The sequence below is a fragment of the Peromyscus maniculatus genome, chromosome 5 (assembly GCF_049852395.1).
Source record: "Peromyscus maniculatus bairdii isolate BWxNUB_F1_BW_parent chromosome 5, HU_Pman_BW_mat_3.1, whole genome shotgun sequence".
Lineage (NCBI taxonomy): Eukaryota > Metazoa > Chordata > Mammalia > Rodentia > Cricetidae > Peromyscus > Peromyscus maniculatus.
In genome coordinates, this window is record NC_134856.1 from 22,198,683 (window position 1) to 22,219,562 (window position 20,880).

Sequence of the window (20,880 nt, forward strand, 5' to 3'; positions counted from 1 at the left end):
GAAGAGCCTGACACTTCTCAGCAAACACACATCCCGACTCTGAAGCTGAGGCCATAGGGTATCAGACAGGCAGCTGAAGGGCGTGGGGGTGGGGGCACACACCAGCTGTGTCTGTGATCGCTGGGAATGACAAAAATCACTACACTCTCTTTGGGTTTCCAAGACACCACAGATTCACAACCATTTAAACTCCCTAACCTGAGAAATGTGTCAGAGTATGATTTCACTGACATTCACACACACACACACACACACACACACACACACGGACACGGACACGGACACGGACACAGACACACAGACACACACACACGGACACGGACACGGACATGGACACACAGACACACACACAGACAGACACACGCACACATGCACACTCATACACGGACACGGACACACACATGGACACAGACATACACACACACACAGACACACACACAGACACACACACAGACACACGCACGCACTCACACACGGACACACACACATACACACACACGGACACACGCATGCATGCACACTCACACATGGACACACACAGGGACACACACGGGCACACACAGACACACGGACACACGCACGCACGCACGCACACACACTCACACCATTCTCTGATCCGCACTGACACAGACACCTACCTCCTGACACACGTGTAAGCAGACACCCACAAGTTAGTACTGAACACCGGTAGAAAGCTTCAGAAACACACTCATCTGACCACCACGGTACAGGCTCGAGGGGGCGGGGAATGGTGCTTCACAGCCAGGCTGAGAGAAGGGATGAGGGCATCTGACCCCCTCTGTCCCACCCACTGGCCCTGCCCAGTGCCACACTGCACAAGCTTCCTGCCAGGCCCTGGGGCTCCTACCCTGCAGGGCCTGAGACAAGATGGAACATCACACAAGTGTGTGTGTGTGTGTGTGTGTGTGTGTGTGTGTGTGTGTGTGTGTAGGTGGGGGGGCAACAGGTACCCTCAAGACATTTCAGCTCCCACTGGCCAAACAAGAGGTAGGCAGTGACACCCAGGGAGTGCTGTCTGGGTGTGGAATGGGAATGAGGCTGTCTGTGGGTCTGTCTAAGTCCTGGGTCCCAGTTGAGTGTGATGTGATGTCACAGGCTTAGAATCCAGCCACTCAAGCAGATTCGGGGCCAGCTGGGATATCATAGCAAGAACCATATGTCTGTGACCCTAGCAGCAGGCAGGAGCACGAGGATGATCACAAGTTTTAGGCCAGCCTGGTCCACATACTGAGTTCTAGTCCAACCATGAATACAAAGCAAACTCCTGGAGAGAGAGAGAGAGAGAGAGAGAGAGAGAGAGAGAGAGAGAGAGAGAGAGAGAGAGAGAGAGAGAGAGATCGAGATCTGAAGTCCAGAACTAGGCTTCCCTCCTCCTCACTCTACCCCTGGGCCACATGGGCTGTACCAGTAGGCCAGAGATGGCCCTGTTTCCTCGGAGGGCTAAAGCACATGCTGTATTTACCTCAGCAGTAGCACTAGAGGTGTGCTGCCACTGAGACTCCATGGCCAGCCGCTGCTCACCACCAGGCAGTGGTAAGAGCCACTTTGAAGTCTCTGTCCAGAAGCCGGGACTGTCCAGAGTCATCCCCTTGCAGGACTGACCAAAGACTGCTGTTGCTCCAGAGGCCTCTGAGAAGGTGCTGCAGACTCCCGTAAAAGTCCAACTGGAGAATGTGAGAGGGTGGGCTGATGGAGCATGTCCATTAGCAGGAGTGGGAGCTGAGGAGAGCGTCCTGACCCACAGGACAGGGGATGGTAGCAGCATCCTTCTAGGGCTCAAAGCAATGTAAGCAGGGGACAGCCAGAACAAAGGGGGTTGACCTGGGTCTGCTGGTTCTTAGTGTCTGATTACAGGCAGCAGCAGAAGTCCTGAAGGAGGAGAAAATCTTCAGAAGGGTCCAAACAACTCAACTAGAAACTCAGCCCCTAGGAAGCATTGGTAAATAGCTGTGACCACGAGGTGATCCTGGTCAAATTTACAATTGGGATGAGGTTGCATCCATTTGTACACCATGAAATTTCATGCTACCGTTTAAAAAGCTGACTTTTTAAAAATATATCTGACATTTACAATTTTAAAATTTTTATTTATGATAGAGGAGCGTGTGGAGATGAGACAACTTTGAGAAATTCCTCCCTTTCCCCATGGGATCTGGGCTGAAGTCAGGCCATTGGGTTTGCAGAGCAGGCCTCCTACCCACTGCGCTCTCACGGCCCTCATCTGTTTGTTTGCTTGCGTGTACTTGAGACAGGGCCTTACGTGGTTCAAGCTGGCCTAGAGCTTGTCACATACTCATGACCTTGGTCCTGCCTCCTCCTTGACAGTGCACTATGAACTATGTGGGGCTGGGGATAGAACCCAGGGACTCGTGCATGCTAGACAAATAATCTACCAACTGAACCATATCACCAGCCCTACAAAGTACATTTTACCTTTACCTTTTATTTTTAGTAAACAAGGGTCTTGGGATACACACACACACACACACACACACACACACACACACACACACACACCAGGCTGGCCTTGAACTTAAAATTTTCATGCTACAGCCTTCCAAGTGCTGGGATTATAGATGTGCTCTCCCTCCCACACAAGCTGCATTTTTAAAAATTTTGTTATTATATTAATTCTTTATAAAATAAAAATATAAAATAAGCAAGCCAAACATGGTAGCACATATTCATAATCCCAACACTTGGGAGGTGGGGGCCAGAGGATCAGGGGTCATCCTTAACTTTACAGTGAGTATTATTTAATTTAGCTTTACAGTAAAATATATCTAATTTTATTAATGCATATGGATGTTTTACCTACATATATGTCTGTGCACCACATGAGTGCCTCAAAAGGATGCCAGGTCCCCTCAGACTGGAGTTACAGAGCACTGTGGGCAGTCATGTGGGTGCTGGGAATTGAACCAGGGTGCTCTGGAAAGGCAACCAGTGCTCTTAACTGGTAAGCCGGCTTTTCAGCACCTCATTTTTTTTTTTTTTTGTTATTTTTAATGAGTACCTATAACACTTACATGAAAAGGAAATTTCTCATCCCAAGGAGGAATAAGAGAACAGATGTCATTAGAAATGTTCAGAATCGGGCTGGAGAGATGGCTCAGAGGTTAAGAGCACTGACTATTCTTCCAGAGGCCCTGAGTTCAATTCCCAGCAATCACATGGTGGCTCCCAACCATCTGTAATGAGATCTGGCACCCTCTTCTGTATACATAATAAGTAAATAAATCTTTAAAAAATAAAAAAAAAATATAAAAAGAAATGTTCAGAATCAAGGGCAGCACCACTAAGAAAAGGTGCCAGATCGTCCAAGCAGTGGTGTGAGGGACACAAAAACACTAAAGTCCAAAAGCAGTATCAGACCTGGCCACAACAGCTCACGCCTTTAATCCCAGCACTTGGAGGCAGAGGCATGCATCTCTGTGAGTTCGAGGACAGCCTGGTCTACAGAGCGAGTTCCAGGCCAGCCGCGGCTCCGGGGTGGAGAGCAGAGGAAGCTGAGTGAATGAAGTCTCTAGGGAAGGTGCGCTGTTGCCAGGACCATGACCATGTCAAGGACTCCAACAATTCAGCCCCATGGGAACGGCAAAGTCTTCCCCAAGTGAGAATAAAAGAGACGGCAAAGCCACCCTTGGGTCTGAGTGAGAATGTGGACAGTGTGTGCAGAAAATGCCCACCATAGCTTTCTCCCCCAAATATTGGCAGCCTGAAGACTTCTTCCCTACAGAGTCCGCTCTGACAGAGATCAGCTAAACCTGCCTCCCTGTCCAACTGTATGCAACAAATCTGCCTCTCAGTTCAACTGAACATAATAAATACACTGACAGTCCAGCATGGTGGCACATGCCTTTAATCCCAGTACCCGAGAAGGCAGACGTGGCTCTCTGTGAGTTCCAGCCCAGCCTGGTCTACGGAGCGAGTTCCAAGACAGTCAGGGCTGTTACACAAAGAAACCCTGTCTCAAAAAACTACTAAATAAATAAACAAATAAATATTATGCACTGAGCTTAGAGTGGAGCTGTGGTTTTTCCATCAGAGAGCACAGCCCACCTGATCCCAGTTTTTCTGTCTGTGTATTCACATGCCCGTGTCTCTGTGTCTGAGTGTTGTTTTGTGTGTGTGTGTGTGTGTGTGTGTGTGTGTGTGTGTGTGTGTGTGTGTTCTTCATTCCTCACTTCCCTAGTTAGGTGGATCCCTGGAGCCTTGTAAGGATGAGGCAACATAATGAGACCCTGACTCCAGACAAACAAAACACTCCAAATGAAAGCATCATGCCAAACTCTAATTTTAAATAAAATTTAAACATATATATGAATAACTCTAGAAAAGATTAGATATTAAATGGATACTTGTAACAATTCTCTTTTTCTCTTCTAAACTTCATGCTTATTTGACATATCTTGTAAATGTATGCATGTAAATATTTTTTTCTTTCATTTTTTGTTTGTTTACTTGAGAAAGAGTCTCACTCTGTAGCTGGCTGTCCTGGAACTCTCTCTGTAGACCAGGCTGGCCTTGAACTCAGAGATACTTCAGCCTCTGCCTTCCTAGGGCTGGGATTAAAGGCATGTACCCCGTCATTAAAAAAAAATACCTTTTAAAACAGACATATGTCTTCAGTCCCAGCACTCCAGAGACTGAGGCAAGGGAATTGCCACAAGTTCAAAGTCAGTCTTGGCTATCAAGTAAGATCCCATCTCTAGCTCCCTCCCCCCTCAAAAAAGTTTTAAGAAAGAGGGTGCTGGAGGGCTCAGGGTTCAGAGCACTGGTAATTGCATAGGATCCAGGTTCAGTTCCCAGCACCCACATGACAGCTCATAATAGTCTGTAACTCCAGTTCCAGGGAGAGCTGACACCTTCATCTATCCTCTGTGCACAACACACATGGTGCACAGCACGCAGGCAGGTAGAACACTAGTACATATAAAATAAAATAGATAAACGTCAAAGCTGCTTTTAAGTTTTAAGAAATAAAAAGAAAGAGGATGGATGGATGGGTGGATGGATGGATGGATGGGTGGATGAATGGATGGATGGATGGATGGATGGGTAGATGGGTGGGTGGGTGGGTGGGTGGATGGATGGATGGATGGATGGATGGATGGGTGGGTGGGTGGGTGGGTGGGTGGGTGGGTGGGTGGGTGGGTGGACGGACGGACGGACGGGCGGGCGGGCGGGTGGACGGACGGACGGACGGGTGGGTGGGTGGGTGGATGGATGGACGGACGGACGGATGGACGGGTGGGTGGATGGATGGGTGGATGGATGGATGGATGGATGGATGGATGGATGGATGGATGGACGGACGGACGGACGGGTGGATGGATGGATGGACGGACGGACGGACGGGTGGGTGGATGGATGGATGGATGGACGGACGGACGGGTGGGTGGGTGGATGGAGTGAGTAAGCAAATGAGACGCTGCAAGCATGTGGCACTCCCCAGGAATCACAGAACAGGGGCAAACCCTCGACCCTGCAGCTAGCCAAGTTTGCCTTAAGCAGGTTTAGTCCATGGAACTTTTTTCTGTTCTCTAAGAAACTCCATCCCAAATGACAAAAAGCAACTGGAGAAGCCTGGGAGGGGGGTAGGTTAGAGGGTGGCGCACACCTTTAATCCCAGCACTCAGGAGGCAGATGTAGATCTCTGTGAATTAAAAGCCAGCCTGGTCTACAGAGGGAGTTCCAGGGCAGTCAGGGATACACAGAGAAACCCTGTCTCAAAAAACAAACAAACAAACAAACAAAGCGGCTGGAGAGAAGCACCCTGAAATTACAGCCACACTGCAGCAGCCCAAGGTCTAGCCTCTGCCCTTCCACCCAACAAGGGGTACTTTGCAAAGAAAAACCGGTCTCTAAAGTCGAGGATGGGCACGTGGGGCTGAGGAAGGCAGTTGAGGACTAGGCAAAAAAGGAAGAAGTACCCCTGGAGACTCTTAGAGCCAAAACGGGGAGTCTTAAGGTCTGGGCAAGCGAGGGGCCGTAGCGGCAGCATGGTCGACCGTAGGACTGGCTGGAGAAGTGACTGTGCATGCGTGTACCAAGCTGAGGAGCAGACCTCCCTCCCTGCTCACATTCCTTCCATAATTCATCGTTAATAACCAAACCCAGCCTCCAGATCTGGAGCACATGTCCCAGCTAGAGGATGGCAGTCGTCTTTGGCCGGGAGGCCCTGGTTCCTAGGAGAAAGGACGGGAAGGCAGGTCCCCAGCCTGCTGCAGGAGGAGCCCGAAGGACAGTGCTTCTCAGGAGGCCAGGAGGAGCCACCTAACAGAAGGCAAGCATTTTACTGGGCCCAGGGCTACTCCTTGCTAACCCGAGCCACGGGGTGCCAGGCCAGTGTGGCGCCAGGCGAGAATGGCGAGCAGGCCTGGTAAGGGAGTGAGGCTGCCAGGGGAGGTCCCCAGGGCTGACTGGAGAAGATGGAGACGGGAGACCATGTCTGTTCTACGCCTAGAAGGGCTCTACCTGCAAAAACAAATGTCTTGCGGTGATGGGATGGCCTGGGTGAGGGTGGAGCCAGCTGATCCAGGGCCAGCGCACACTGAGCAACAGCACCTGCAACAAGATGACCAAGTAGAAGGGGCCAAGAGGAGGGCCACTTCCCTCCGTTTCCCTGACATCTCACTCATACAAACAGAAGAGACGTACTTTGAGAGACCAGCTCCCTTTCAACCCAAAAACCATAGCTTCTCAGTCCACAGCAGGCTGCTCTTAGTGTTGCAGAAGTGAGGATGGATTCTCCCTGTGGTACCCACTTTCAAAGCCTGCTCTTCTTCCTACTCTGCTTCCCCGGTCCCCTCGGCCTTCCTCCTGACTTGTGTGCCACTTGAAGGTCTTTGTGTTGCCTCAAGGTCAGGTTGTCAGCTGTCCCCATTGGAAGGTGAGTCAGTATTCAAAATGGGCTCGTGGGGGCTGGAGAAATGGCTCAGGGGTTGAGAGCGCTGGCTGTTCTTCTAGAGGACCCAGGTTCAAGTCCCAGCACCCACATGGTGGCTCAAGACTGTCTGTAACTCCAGTTCCAGGGGTTGGTTCCAACACCCTCATGCAGACATACAGGCAGGCAAAACACCAATGCACATAAAATAAAAATAAATTAAAAATCCAAAATGGGTTTGTCAGCTGTTAAAAACTATACACAAAGGCAGAAAATATAAAAAAACATAGTCCCAGCTCCAAGATGGAAAACTAGGAAGAGAAGCCTGTGCTACTATGTGTAAAGGGTCACTTGAGAGGCAAATCACCCACTCAAGCCCCAGTCCAACTTGCGGAGTTGGGTCTTTCCCAGTGGACCTGCCGCAGATGGTCCACAGGGGCCTGTCTCCTGGCGGGACACAAAAAGTCAGGCCTGGCCACCATGGAAGTACCTGGCCTCTCCCAGGAAAAGTGTGCTAAGGAGGCATGTCTTCTGCCGACACACAAGCAGGCTCAGACTCACCAGGGCATCCCTGCAGCCAGAGCACTTTGCTGGAGAGGAACACAATTCAAGAGTCCTTGCCAAGTCCGGCTGGCATGTGAGTAATTATATTAATGAATCTCTGAGTTATAAAATCTAATATTAGCTGGTGGCTTTGGTACCGTCACTCTCGGTTACTGTCCCACATGGCTACAAACACTTCTGGGCAGCGCATGGCTTGAACAGACCGAGTGTGCGTGAACACATGCAAGCAGGGGGAGCAGCAAATGTGTGTGTGGTGTTTAATTTAAAAGAAATTCATGCATTTGAAACTATGCCCAGAGATCTGTGCGAGGCCTACTTTATACGCCACGCTACCATAAATAAGTGAAAGGAATCCAGCCCATCCTCAGGGCAGGGGCAGCTCCCTAGGCCTCATCTCTCTGGCTGGCCATATACTGAGGATTGCTGCCCTGAGGAGCATGAGCTTTTGTGTCTGAAGCCCGCACGGCTCCCCACAGAGTTCCCTGCAGGCAGGGCCCATCACACAGACCCTGTACCCCGCCTCCCCAGGAATGCTCATCAGCTGTCTCCACCCCAGATCCAAACTCAAAGGTCAGCTTCCACACACAGGGTTCAGCTTGTCACCCAGCAGGTCTCCCACTCTGAGGACTTAGACCAATGTCCCACCACCATCCTGGCCATTACCTGTGGATTCCAACTAAGGCCTGTGGAAACCATGATCCAATTGGCTATGCTATGCATGTGGTCAGAGGCAGAGGGCGCCAAGTCGACTGCAGCCAGGTAGTGAGTGACAGACACTAGACACAGGTAAAGGAGAAAGTGTCTGCAGGGCCCTTGTGGATGCACAGGTTTCTGTAAACTCACACACCACAGCGGGACCAGGCTCCCCATGCTGTCCGTTCATCTGTTACATCAGCTGAAGCCTCTTTGGGGGCACTGACCAGTCCTAGTCAAGGGGTCTGCAAAACTGGCTTTCATAGAAATGAATCCTCCTTACCCTGGGATTTGCATGCTGGGGGTGGGGCTCGTGGGCCCCCCTACAAGTAATCAAAGCTCTGGGAACAACTTTAAGAAATTCACAAGCAACTTGAGTAGCTCTGTCACCAGCAGAGACAAGGGACGTCCTGAAGACAGCACAGCAAGGCAAGGCCTGGAAAAGCCCCTCCTCCATCGCCGAGGCAGCGTGGCTCAGTCCTGAACTGGCGATGCATGTGGCCGCTGATTCTTTGTTCTTGAGGACTGTCCTGTGCACTAGACTTTACCCACTATGGGACAAACAAAAATATGCAGACGGCTGGCGGGATGAGTGAGTAGTTGTTGCAGAAGTCTGACGGTCTGTGTTGATCCCCAGAACCTAACCTCCACACTCGCTGTGGCATACACACTCACCTCCACTTGCTGTGGCATACACACTGACCTCCACACTCGCTGTGGCATACACGCTCACCTCCACTTGCTGTGGCATACACACTCACCTCCACTTGCTGTGGCATACACACTGACCTCCATACTCGCTGTGGCATACACGCTCACCTCCACTTGCTGTGGCATACACGCTCACCTCCACACTCGCTGTGGCATACACACTGACCTCCACACTCGCTGTGGCATACACACTGACCTCCACACTCGCTGTGGCATACACGCTCACCTCCACACTCGCTGTGGCATACACACTGACCTCCACACTCGCTGTGGCATACACGCTCACCTCCACACTCGCTGTGGCATACACGCTCACCTCCACACTCGCTGTGGCATACACGCTCACCTCCACACTCGCTGTGGCATACACACTGACCTCCACACTCGCTGTGGCATACATGCTCACCTCCACACTCGCTGTGGCATACACGCTCACCTCCACACTCGCTGTGGCATACACGCTCACCTCCACTTGCTGTGGCATACACATTGACCTGCACACTCACGGTGGCATACACGCTCACCTGCACACTCACGGTTGTATACACACACAAACTGCACATCACCTTCACACAAAATAATACTATTTTTAAAGTATCTACCAGCTGGGAGTGGTGGTATACATCTTTAATCCCAGCACTTGGGAGGCAGAGTCAGACAAATATCTGTAAATTCAAGGCCAGCCTGATCTACATAGCAAGTTCTAGGACATCCAGGGCTACATAGTGAGACATTGTCTCAAAAAAAGGGGGGGTGGGGATCTACAACGATTACCGATATCTCTAAAGAGTAAAATAACTACTAGTTAAAACTCGGTGCTCAGCCACTGGTTCCCAGGGACTGAGGAGTTTCCCAGGGCAGTACTGAAACCGGGGGACTCCTGGCAAAGGGCACAAGTTTCCATGTACACACCTGCTGGACACAGAACTGGCCCATCGTCATTCTATAAGGAACTATGTCTCCAATACCCCGTCTCCCAGCTTCTCCTGGGGTCAGGACATTGTCTGCCTCTTCCCACCACCGCGGCAACGCTCTCGGGCCTGTCAAGTGGCCCACATGTTTCTTCTGTCACGCAGGCTGCTGCTAACCTAAAGCCTCATCTAGGGAAATGGCACCGAGCTCGGGTATGTCCATAATCAAGTCCCCTTCAGCAAGTGTCCCCCAAACCATGGAGAGGCACAGAGATAAGAAGAAGAAGAAACCACGCGGCTCCTCTTTCCTCTCTGAAATGAGACTAAAGCTGACCTGCATGCTATCCGCACAGAAGGAGCCCCGAAGGCCGACCTGCCGGCTGCCCTGTCAGCAGATGGGTGGAACATCCACCCAGGGAACCCTACCCTGGTCAGTCACAGCCCTCACCCCCACCTAAGCATTCTACCCATCTGCTGCCTCTCCTCACTTGGTCCCCTGGGGAGCGGTCTTGTTACTAAGGAAACAATGATGTCATGTGGCTAGTGGGGATCAGGTCCCTCCTACTACCCCCTAACTAGGTACCATGGCCGCTGACGTCACTGCTCAGAAATTTATAGCCCAGAGCGGGTATTTATAATATGGCTCTGGTGTGACCACATATTCAGTGTGGGGCTGGTGGCTATTTATAGCCAAAGGATACACACTTATTATACCCCATGTCTGTATTCTGGGCCACCTGTTATATAACCGCCATTATGCAATAATGCCCATTATATAATAATTATGCACTAATGGGGATATAATCTGCAAGCATAATAAGGACATACTCCCCAAGGGCCGCACTGGGCCAGCCCGCCTCCTGCAAGTTGCCTCTGGGGAATCTCCTGATCTCTTCCTGAGGCTCCACCCAGTCCAGGAGAGTCATCAGGTGTCACCATACTGGCTGTCTCTCAGTCTCTCAACAGGGGCCTTCCTCCCTCGATGGGCAGAGCCTGCTACAAAACCCTCTCTGGATTCCTTCCGAAGTCTTTTGGTGTCTGATTGATGCTCCCATCCCCACTCCTGCCTTGAGAGTCTCTCTCTCTCTCTCTCTCTCTCTCTCTCTCTCTCTCTCTCTCTCTCTCTCTCCCTTCCTCTAAGCTTGAAAAAACAATACAATGGAATAAACCCTAGAGGGACAGACTGACATCTCCTGGCTTTCACCCCTTTAAGTTAGGAAGCCTCAGAAGCCAGGCCAGCTGGTGGAGTTCTACTCCACACTGGCGTATCCTCATCCTCTAAGAAAGGCTTGTGAAGCCAGACGTGGCTGTCAGGGTCCAGTCAGGTCTTTTCTGCTTCCTCGGTCCCTTCAGGTAGGTGGAAGAACCCAAATATGAGGATGCCTTCCGGCCTTGTATGGTAACCGCAGCTACACTGGCTTAGGAACACCCTCCCCACAAACACTCAGAGGATGTGGACCACTTAGACACCGATACATGCTCTGTTGGTCACCTTTCTCCCAGGAAAGACGAGATGAAACTGTCGCCTGGGGAAGGGGGAGGGTCAAGAACACTGGCGTCAAGGGGCACAGGAGCAGAGAGGTGAGGGGTGGGAAGAGTTCCCCTCACAGTGGCACCGATAGAGCCAACTCAATCACTCAAATACACCATCTGTTCTCAAGACAGTCATCTCTACAGTTAAAGGTTACTTGATATATGAATTGATTTAAAACACACACACACACACACACACACACACACACACACACACACACACGCACGCGCGCGCGCGCGCGCGCGCGCACGCACGCACGCACGCACGCACGCACACACAGAGAACCATGGATCTGTGAGCCTCCTTCAGGCATGAGATGGTGAACTGAGAAAGCATCTTCTAAGCTTCTCCATTATCTAAATTTTCAGAAGAGTATTTTACTCTGTAATAAAGAAAATCAAATACTCAATTTAACGAGACCATGCCATGACCATTCTGGTCTGAACTCCACACTGCAGGATCACGGATGGCCATGGAATGGTCACTGGCTCTCAGCACAGGCCTGGGACTCACCAGATCAGCAGCCACAGCACACAGAGAGACTAAACACAAGAAATCAAGATGGCACCCTAAGGCAAGAACCAGAGGTCGGCCTGTGATCCCCATGGGAACGGACACAGGTAGAGCTTGTGCCGCTCTTCATCCCTAGGGTCCTGCTGCTCAGACATCTGGGGAGAGCACGGGGAAGAGTCGGGGTTCAGAGTTTCAGTTTCCATGGAACAAAGGTAAAGGGGCCCCCAACTCGAGAGGCAAGAAGTAAAGTGGTGTTCTGGCTGAACCCCGTTTCTTCCAGGACAGAGGTTCTCGGCTAGGGGTGAGCCTGTCCTCAGAAAACACGAGACAATATCTGGACACACGTTGGTTGTCACACCTGGATGAGGGAGCCTGTCCTAACAAGCAACTGGGGGGGGGGGGGGTCGGAGGCCAGGGATGCTGCTAGGTCCCTGATGGTGACCAGCACAGTTCCTGCGGTACAGAATGGTCTAGCTAGAATGTTACCTGGTGTGTCTGGGAAGTCTGGTGGTAGGGGAAGGATACAAGTGGTGAGGGGTTTTAGCCTCAAAAGCAGAGGGGAATTTTGAGCCACATGCCAGCCTCCCATAGCCTAGCCCTTGGCATATTAGGGGAGATTTTACATACACAGCCCCAGACTTTTCAAAGGTTAAGAAAGCGGGAAGGGGTGAGGAATGGGCCCGTGGTGAAGCATGTGCCTAACATGGCCCGAGCCCTAGGTTCCAGCCCCAGCACCACACAAACAGATAAGAAAAAATAAATAAACAAAAGGCGCATTCGTGTAATTCAGTGGCTCCCAATTTTCCTAACGCTGTGACCCTGTAATACAGCTCCTCATGTTGTGTGACCCCAACCATAAAGTTATTTTCATTGCTACTTCATAACTAATTGTGCTATTGTTATGAATCGTAATGTACATATCTGATACTCAGCTCCAAATGGGTCACAACCCACAAGTTGAGAAACACTGAAAAGGATCATAAAAGGTAAGGAATTGTTGACTATTATAAAACTTCCAGTAATCATCTGGTTAATTAAGATAATTACATTTTTTTTTTCAAACTATGACCCCAAGCAGACTCCCAGGGAAAGGGTGTGGTGGGGCAAGGACTGTGAATCCCAGATCCTGCCTGGCCCTGTACCTGGATCTCCTGCACACTCCCCAGCCCAGGTCCAGCAAGCAAGTTCTCCTGAGTCCCAAGGAGGTGTGATAAGAGCTGTCTCTGGCTGCAGCAGAAGGGAGAGTCCAGGTAGCCCAGGCTAGCTCCTGTCTGTGTACATCAGAAGCAGGGAGCAGAAAGCTATTCCAGAAAGGATGGAGAGAGAGAAGGTGGGCAAGGAAGGCAGAGAACAGGATGAGGGGTCACTGCCTCCTCCACACAGGCTTAGCAGCTGGGGGGGCCCTTGAGCTGAGCCGCAAGCAGGGCTCTGGCCCCTTCCAGGCTGCAGCAGGGGCGCTAGGGTGGGACTGACTCCCATGGGGACTCATGAGACTTTCTCCTCTGAGATTCCACCAAGGCCAATAATCTTGGTGAAGTTCAAGGAGCTTAGAGGCCCTCAGGCCAAGGTGACCCGGAACCTCTTCTGCCAGAAATTCATAGTGTGACCTGAGTCCTTTGCCATCTCTTCCAGTTTCCTCCTCTACAGAGTGAATTGAATGACACCCACCTGCCTCTATCTACCTTGGAAAGGAGGAAGTCAGCCTCCAGAAGCAGGTTGAGAAGGCTCACTCAGTCAGCTGACAGAGAACTAACCCCTCCCTGTCTTTCAAGTGTGTGGAGCCGGGAGGTCATCCCTCCCTGGTCCCCAGTCTAGGCCTGGCCTCTCTCCTTAAGATTCCTCTCTCCGTTACCAGAGCAGCAAACACACACCCAGCCAGGAGCACGGATTTAAAGCAGGTTGCTGGGAGAATCTGGGAGAAATCATGTGGAGTGCTCAGCCCTGTGTTGACGCCACTCTGGATCTTCAGTGGAAAACTGGAATTAAAAGAGGGAACAATCCCCTTCCTCTATCAATAGAGGACAAAAAGTTTCCGAGAGACTGGGTGGATAAGTACCCTTAAGTGACTGGGTATCCCCAAATACCAACAGATAGAGGCCTAAGTGGCAGTGGCATGCTGTGTCACCAATAAGATATCAAAAATGAGAAGAGGGCCGGATATCTCCTACTGCCTGGCAATGGCACCTGGTGAGGGTTGGCAATCAATCACCTGGGAAACGGGTATGCAAAGAGCGACCTCCAAACATACGTATTTTTCAAATCGCCAGAGGAGCCAGGTGTTAGTATCTACAGAGATAAAATAAGGGACTCGGGCACCCTTGCAGAGGGGAGAGGAAAGCCTGATCCAGCCAAATCACTGCACTCCAGCCCTCCACCTTCTGGGACCCTGCTCTAATGCCAACAGTCCTTCGGAGCAAACACGCTTAAAATGGCGACGGCGGCCTGCAGGGCCGGGCGTTTGTCGTGCTGTTTTCCACGGTGCCCTCAGTGCCAAGAAAAACCTATCATCAGAAATGCCATCAGCTATATTTATCTATCTCAGTCCCCCAGCCTCCTCCTCCCGTCTGCCAAGCAGGCCCTGCGCAGCGCCCCCCTCACCCAGTGGGCACATGTCCCTGTTGCTGATGACTGTGACCACCTGCCCAAGCCTAAGTCTCCACCGCTCCCTCTCAGGGCCCTCACAGTACGTAACACCGTTCCTCCCGCCGCGATAGGGGTACTCTCACACGAGGTTCAGACACGCACTTGGCAGGGGCTGGCCTGAGGGTCCCTTGTCGGCATCCGTGGACCAAGATGACCCTTCCATTTCCTTTTGGCCTCAGCTCCAAGAACATGGGCCTTGTCAGTGCCATTCTGCCCCCAGCCTTAGACAAGCGGCATGCCTGGCCTCTAGGTACTATTCCTAGGACAGACATCCCTCACTCCATTCTCCGGCGTGGGGCAGAAAGACTCTGGCTGAATCTGGAGACATCAAAATCCCTAAGCGAGAAGCTCATATCTTAGACTAGGCTCCCACTCTCGGTCCAAGGAACCAAGAAGCAAGCGGAGGAGTCTGGGAGTCGAAAAGAGAAAATGATAAAGTCAAGATTTCACAGCCACTCAGGTCCTGGGGGCACAATGGACAGGGCAAGTCATTTGCTGTCGGGCACTTGGGGCCCTTCCCCGCTTTGCGGTGAGCCTTCCCACCCTTGGGCCTCACCCCCAAGAACAGCCCATCAGCCTTGTCCCGAGTGATGAACATCCTGGGCCCTACACCTTCTCCCACGGCTTTGGGCGCCCTCTGCCCAGCCACCAAGCCCCCAACTCAGACAAGAGTTCCAGAGAGCCAGCTCCAAGAATGAAACAACCCAAATAAAAATTTCAAAACCCAGAAGCTCTTTCTCTCCTGCCCCCTCCCCCTCCGCGGGCAAATGAAAACAAACACGAAATCAAAGAGGCCTTTTGTGCTAGCGAGCCCTGAGCTGACACGGCCCGCCCCGGGCATTTGAAAAGACGTCTGATCGGACAGTGAAGGATAAAATAACCTAAGCGTGGCAGCTCCTTGGGGAGGGGAACAGAAAGGGCTGGGGAGGCGGCCACCTTCTCCAGGAAAAAGTGGAACACGGGTCTCACTGCCTGTCTGTACCCCATCTCTGCAAGAAGGACCCTGACTCCTCTTCGAGGCCACCATGAACTGAGCTGGCCCCAAGGAAGCCCTGAGGGCCTTGCCTCTCTCCAGCAAGAATTACTTCAGGTTCATGCCTACTGGGCATTCTGGATGGAGCTTTCTAGAAGCCATCACCAGGCCTTTGCCTGCTAGGCACATAAAGGATGCCCTTCTCAGAGACTTGGGAGTCCCAAAATCAGGGCCTTGCTTGCCATAGGCTAAGTGTGCACTTCATGAAGGACATTCTTCCACCCTTGTTGGCAGTGCCGGAAAGTAAAACAGTTCCTCGGGAAGGCCTTCTGGTGGCTAGCCCCCAGCAATCCTGCTGCAGAAGGCCGGTCCCCTCTGGCCCGATGATGGAGTACAGCTGGTCACTTTGCCCATAACTACGGACTGGACCATCCAGCCGACTAGGCCCGACCTCTGTAGCATCAGCTCAGACAAGGATGTTTCAGTTTCTCCTTCCTCTCACAGCTCCAGTTTGGTCAGCATGGCCAACACTACCAAGACCCCTGTGAACCACAAGGTGTGGGCTTCCTGCCTGGCTGGGCAGGCAGCCCTGTGGACAAAAAGGACAGGAGCAGGTGGTCAAGGGGCCCCCGTGCCTGAGGAGGGGTCAGACTAATCTGTCCACAGCCAGGGCCCCCAAGGCTCAACAGTAGAAGATCTGGAGCACACGGGCTGGCTTCACAAGTGCATGGTGCTGCTGGCCTGGCTCCTGGTTCACTGCCTCTGCTGCTGTTACAATGTTACAGTTCCTAATAACTGGACAGGAGCCGCCTGCCATTTTGCTCCAGGACCTTCCTATTCCGTAGCTGGACCGCCCTGAAGACCGCAAACGCAAACGCACTGGGGCTCTGGCGGGGCTGGAGACTTTCCAAGGTCACTTTGGAAAGAGGGAGGAAAGGATGTTTGGAGGCTTTATTCAGGTGGGAACTGCCATGAACAGAACAACCTGCTTCCACCTGGACAATCCCAGGACAACAGGTGAAGGAGGCAGGGAGCCACGCTGGGCTCAGCACACCCTAACAGCGGTCACTGTGGTGGCGGCCATCATGGATGTGTACACCTGTGCCTAAGTTGGTTCTAGCCTGTGAGCCAGAGGAAATGAGACATAATCACGAAAGCAATGGTGGCCCTGCTTAGAAGACATTGCATCACAAAACAACCCACAGATCTTGCTAATGTCACTAATTGTGTTCCTAGACCCTGTGGTCTCTGCCAACCCTGATACCAGATGGTGCTGCCTCAAAGACACAGACAAGTGGGTGACACACGGCCCATGTTCAGGGTGGATCTCGAAGGGAGCTGTGCTCTGGCAGGCTTTCCCACGTATACCAGACTCGCCAGAAGGGTTGGGAGCCCAGAAAAGGTTTAGGGGTCTTCTCTGGCACTAGGCAGACAGGAACAGGCAATAAATAGTCACACCAGTGAAGAACACAGTAAGTCCTTGCTCAGACCTCAAAGCCAGCTCGAACTGCTAACTCCAATTCCTGTGAAGAGCAGAGTCAACCAGAACGTCTCAGGCTTGAAAAGGTTCTTTAGGTGAAGCCTGGGTTACTAGCTAATCTCCTATGACAAATAAGGCTGAGCCTGTCTACCCCAGGGCCTGATGGGCACACTGAACCACAGTGTGAGGCCTGGAGAGGTCCCATGGCAAATCACACTGGAGGAACGGCCCACTTCCCTCAATAAAAACTGAGAGAAAAGTCGTGAAGACCAGGAGAAGGACAGGGATGTCATGGCAGGGACCACCACTACTAAACAGAGATGGATCAGTCATGGTGGTATATGAACAGTCTCATTTGGGTTCTGATTTAGATGAACGATAAACAAAAGCAAGTCGATAATTAGGGAAATGGGGATATCAGCTAGGTATCTCACAGTACAAAGGACAGCTGAGCCACATGCCATAGAGTATGCATTTAATCCCAGCACTAGGTAGGCAGAGGCAGGTGGATCTCTGTGAGTTCAAGGCTAGCCTGGTCTACAGAGCAAGTTCCAGGATAGTCAGAGATACATAGTGAGACCCTGTCTCAAAAAAAAAAAAAAAAAAAAAAAAAAAAAAAAAAAAAGATCGCTGACTTTTTGAAATCTCAGGGGTAATAACAATAGCATTTGGCTCAGCTTTTCAAGAGATGGACACAGAATGTTCACGAGGACAGGCTGTGATATTCAATACTGGTGGACAACGGGGACAATATATGATTCAAGCCTAGCCCGAGTCAAGGACTGCGGGTCCTGTGATGGGTGCAGGAGGTGGGTGCCTATCAACAGGTAAAGAATTCTTTATAGTTTTGAATTCTGTTGTCTTTGCTAGGACTGAAACCAAGGTTTGAGGGCTCACCCATGGTAGCCTCATGTCAGAGCATTCCTGGGCTTTGCAGGTAGTCAGCAAGGCTGCTAGGCCCTGCTGGGCTCCAGCACTCTACAGGGCAGACTCTCCCAACCCCGATCCCTGCTGTCCCTGCCACATCACCCGCTCTGGAACACCCTTTCTGGACATCCTCCTCTCCATTACAGGGCTTTCTGCTTCAGACCTGCCTCAGTTTCCTCGGCTGAATGCTGACAGACACGTGGTGACATTCCTTCAAGGCAGCTAGGTGGCTTGTGGCAGCCTTTCAGACCCAAATTCTAGAGCCACCATACATATCCTCTATTCCTTATCACTGTGTCAGCTCTTGAATCTTCTGGGGCACAAGGACCTGTGTGGGCCGGGGTGGCAGCGGCACCTAGATGTAAAACCTCCTGCCAGCTCGAGTTTGGCCACAAAAACTGGCACTACCAGCTCATCCCTACCCAGCTCTTCAACACAGCTTTTATTCTTAGAGATTTATCTATTTTTATGTGTATGAGTGTCTTGCCTACATGTCTGTGCCTGCAGCGGTCAGAGGGGTGGTCAGATTCTCTGGAACTGGAGTTTCAGATGGTTGTGATGTGTTGTGGGTGCTAGAAACAGAATGCAGGTCCTCTGGAAGAGCAAGTATTCTTAACCACGGGACCATCTCTCCAGCCCCCAACCCCTGGCCTGGTTTCTTATACTGTGGCTCATTGGGTATGTTGGGAGGGAAGAACATGGAGAAGGTAATGTCACAGAATCAACACCCATCACAGGACATTTTCAATCACACAGAATGGCTCAGGAAGGAACAAGAACTGAGGCCCTGAGTGGCCCTGGCCTTACCAACACCCAAATTTCCTCCAGAAAGGTGCCCTGAAATTCTAGCCATTCCAGCAAGAAATCCTGAACATTCATAGTTACTGTCTAAAGTCTGTGCCTGAATTGCAAAGAATATGTTCTCAGTCATGTATCAGGTATCCGCTAAGGAGACTCAGCCTCAGCCTGGCCAGAAATGGCCTTGGCAACATGCAATGTACTATGAATTCACTCATATTCCTGGGCAAATGATCTCATTAGCTGGGGATAGGAAGCCCTGTTCCTTCCCCTTACCCCTTCCACCTGCCAGATCAGTGCAGAAGCCAGGAGGCTGGCTGGGAAATGGCTTCCTTCCTTATACACACACACCATCCCATCTCAGCCCCACACTGGTAGTAGTCAAGAATGTGGCCTAGGGCTGGTTGGTCTTGTCTTTAATTCCAGCACTCAAATGTAAAGGCAAGTGGATCTCTAGTGAGTTCAAGGCCAGCCTGGTCTACATACCAAGTTCAAGGCCAGTTAGAGTAATACCTTGTCAAATATAAAATAATAAAAGGCCAGGGAAACCATGCAACTACGCGAGTCCTCGCAGCAGAAGAGGGGAAGAGAAGAAGGAGGAAGTCTAGGAGGGAGACGGATGTTCATTTTCCTCACAGATAACCTGGGTTCCAAGCTCTAGGAGTGGAAGACGCAGACTCTGAGTGAAGGAGCCATGGAATAGCTGTGTTAACAGGCTCCTGCCCATGCAGTCCCCAGCACCCCAACACTGACAGGCTCTCACCCCCCGTAACCTGGTTTCCAGTATAGACAGAGGATGAGGGATAACCTTTTCTCTTTTAGCTTCTTTCCCAAAAATAAAAAAAAAAAAATAAAAAGAAGATAAGAGAAAATTCAAGGTGCAGGAAGAGAGGGAGGAACAGGAAACTGACCTTTCTAAATGAGGGTCACTTAAGGCCACGTGCAGGCCTGGAAAGGTCTATGGAGTAGGAGGGTTCACGGCAGTGCCCACTGCCTCCAAACAGATGGCGAGGGAATGGGCAAGAAGAGGAGCCTTGAGTTCACTTCGGCTCACTCCAACATGCACTCAACACTTGTTCTCCGTGAGAAGGACGCCTCCTGGAAGCATCTCCCAGCCGTGAGCCTGGATCCACTCACACCTCTTCCTCCCAACTTTCCCAACAGGCAAGGGGGTGACCACAGTGGCATGAGCTGCCTTTCTTTTTTATGAATGAATACAAAGGAAGACACAGAGGCACTGTCTCGGGAAGGACAGGTTTTCAATTTTCCACAGCTTAAGTAAAGCCACATTCTCTCACATTCGCACAAAGAAGAGGAAGGGAAATGGGAAAATGCTGAAATAGTGGAGAGGAAAACACACACACACACACACACACACACACACACACACACACACACACACACACACACAAAGGTTTGGTAGCCTCTCATTACAAGTTGGTTGGGTACAATGTAAACACACTTCTGCCTTGCTTAATCACAGAGTACCGGCCCGTTTAGGTTTCAAAGGCGGCGGTAAATTGGGCGTAGCTGAGTGGAGGCTAAAAATTAACCAGCCATCTCTGTTTCAATTTGTAAGAAAACAAAAGTGGAAAGAAATTATGAAAAGAAAAAGAGAAATGGGGGTGTGGGGGGAGACAAGGCCACAGCGCTAAACTAGCCCAGGCCCACACAGGGCAGCGCTGGAAGAGCAGAGGAGACTAGGGAACACTCAGGGCACAAAGGGGGAAGGGTTTTCACAGGTTTTCTCTAAGACTTCCTCTAAGCAAGCTGTTTCCTGGAAGGCCTGATCCCCACAAAGGCCCTCTGCTCCAGAGGGACCCAGGGCCACGGGCACCACAGTGTGGGTGCATCCTGGAGCAGGGAGCTCAAGGAATCTCACTGTGTACTCTCTCTAAAAAACAAATCCCAGCCATTCGGTCCCATCCCCAGGTGCACATGGCCCTCTCTCCTGGACTCGCTGGCAGCCCCCCCCACACACACACACCAAACTCAGCTTCTCCTGGGATGAAGCCTGCACCTTCTCCCTCCCTCGTCCTAGCTCTCCGGTCTCATCTTCTACATCAGCAGCGTGAGTGTCGATGATGATCGCCCCTCTCAAACTCTTACCATCGTGGGTGATTATGAGACATCTTGGCCCTGTCCTAAAACTGGCAGCATCTTCACTACAGGGGAGACAGAGATGCCCAAACTGTCACAGCGAGAGGGGAGAGGAGAGAGGGC

General features: G+C 51.2%; 1 protein-coding gene across 8 annotated transcripts in view; it reads right to left on the bottom strand.

Moving 5' to 3' along the window:
- Nfix (nuclear factor I X) overlaps nt 1–20,880 on the bottom strand; it is a 97,084-nt gene that overhangs the window by 47,831 nt on the left and 28,373 nt on the right. The window lies entirely within an intron of this gene.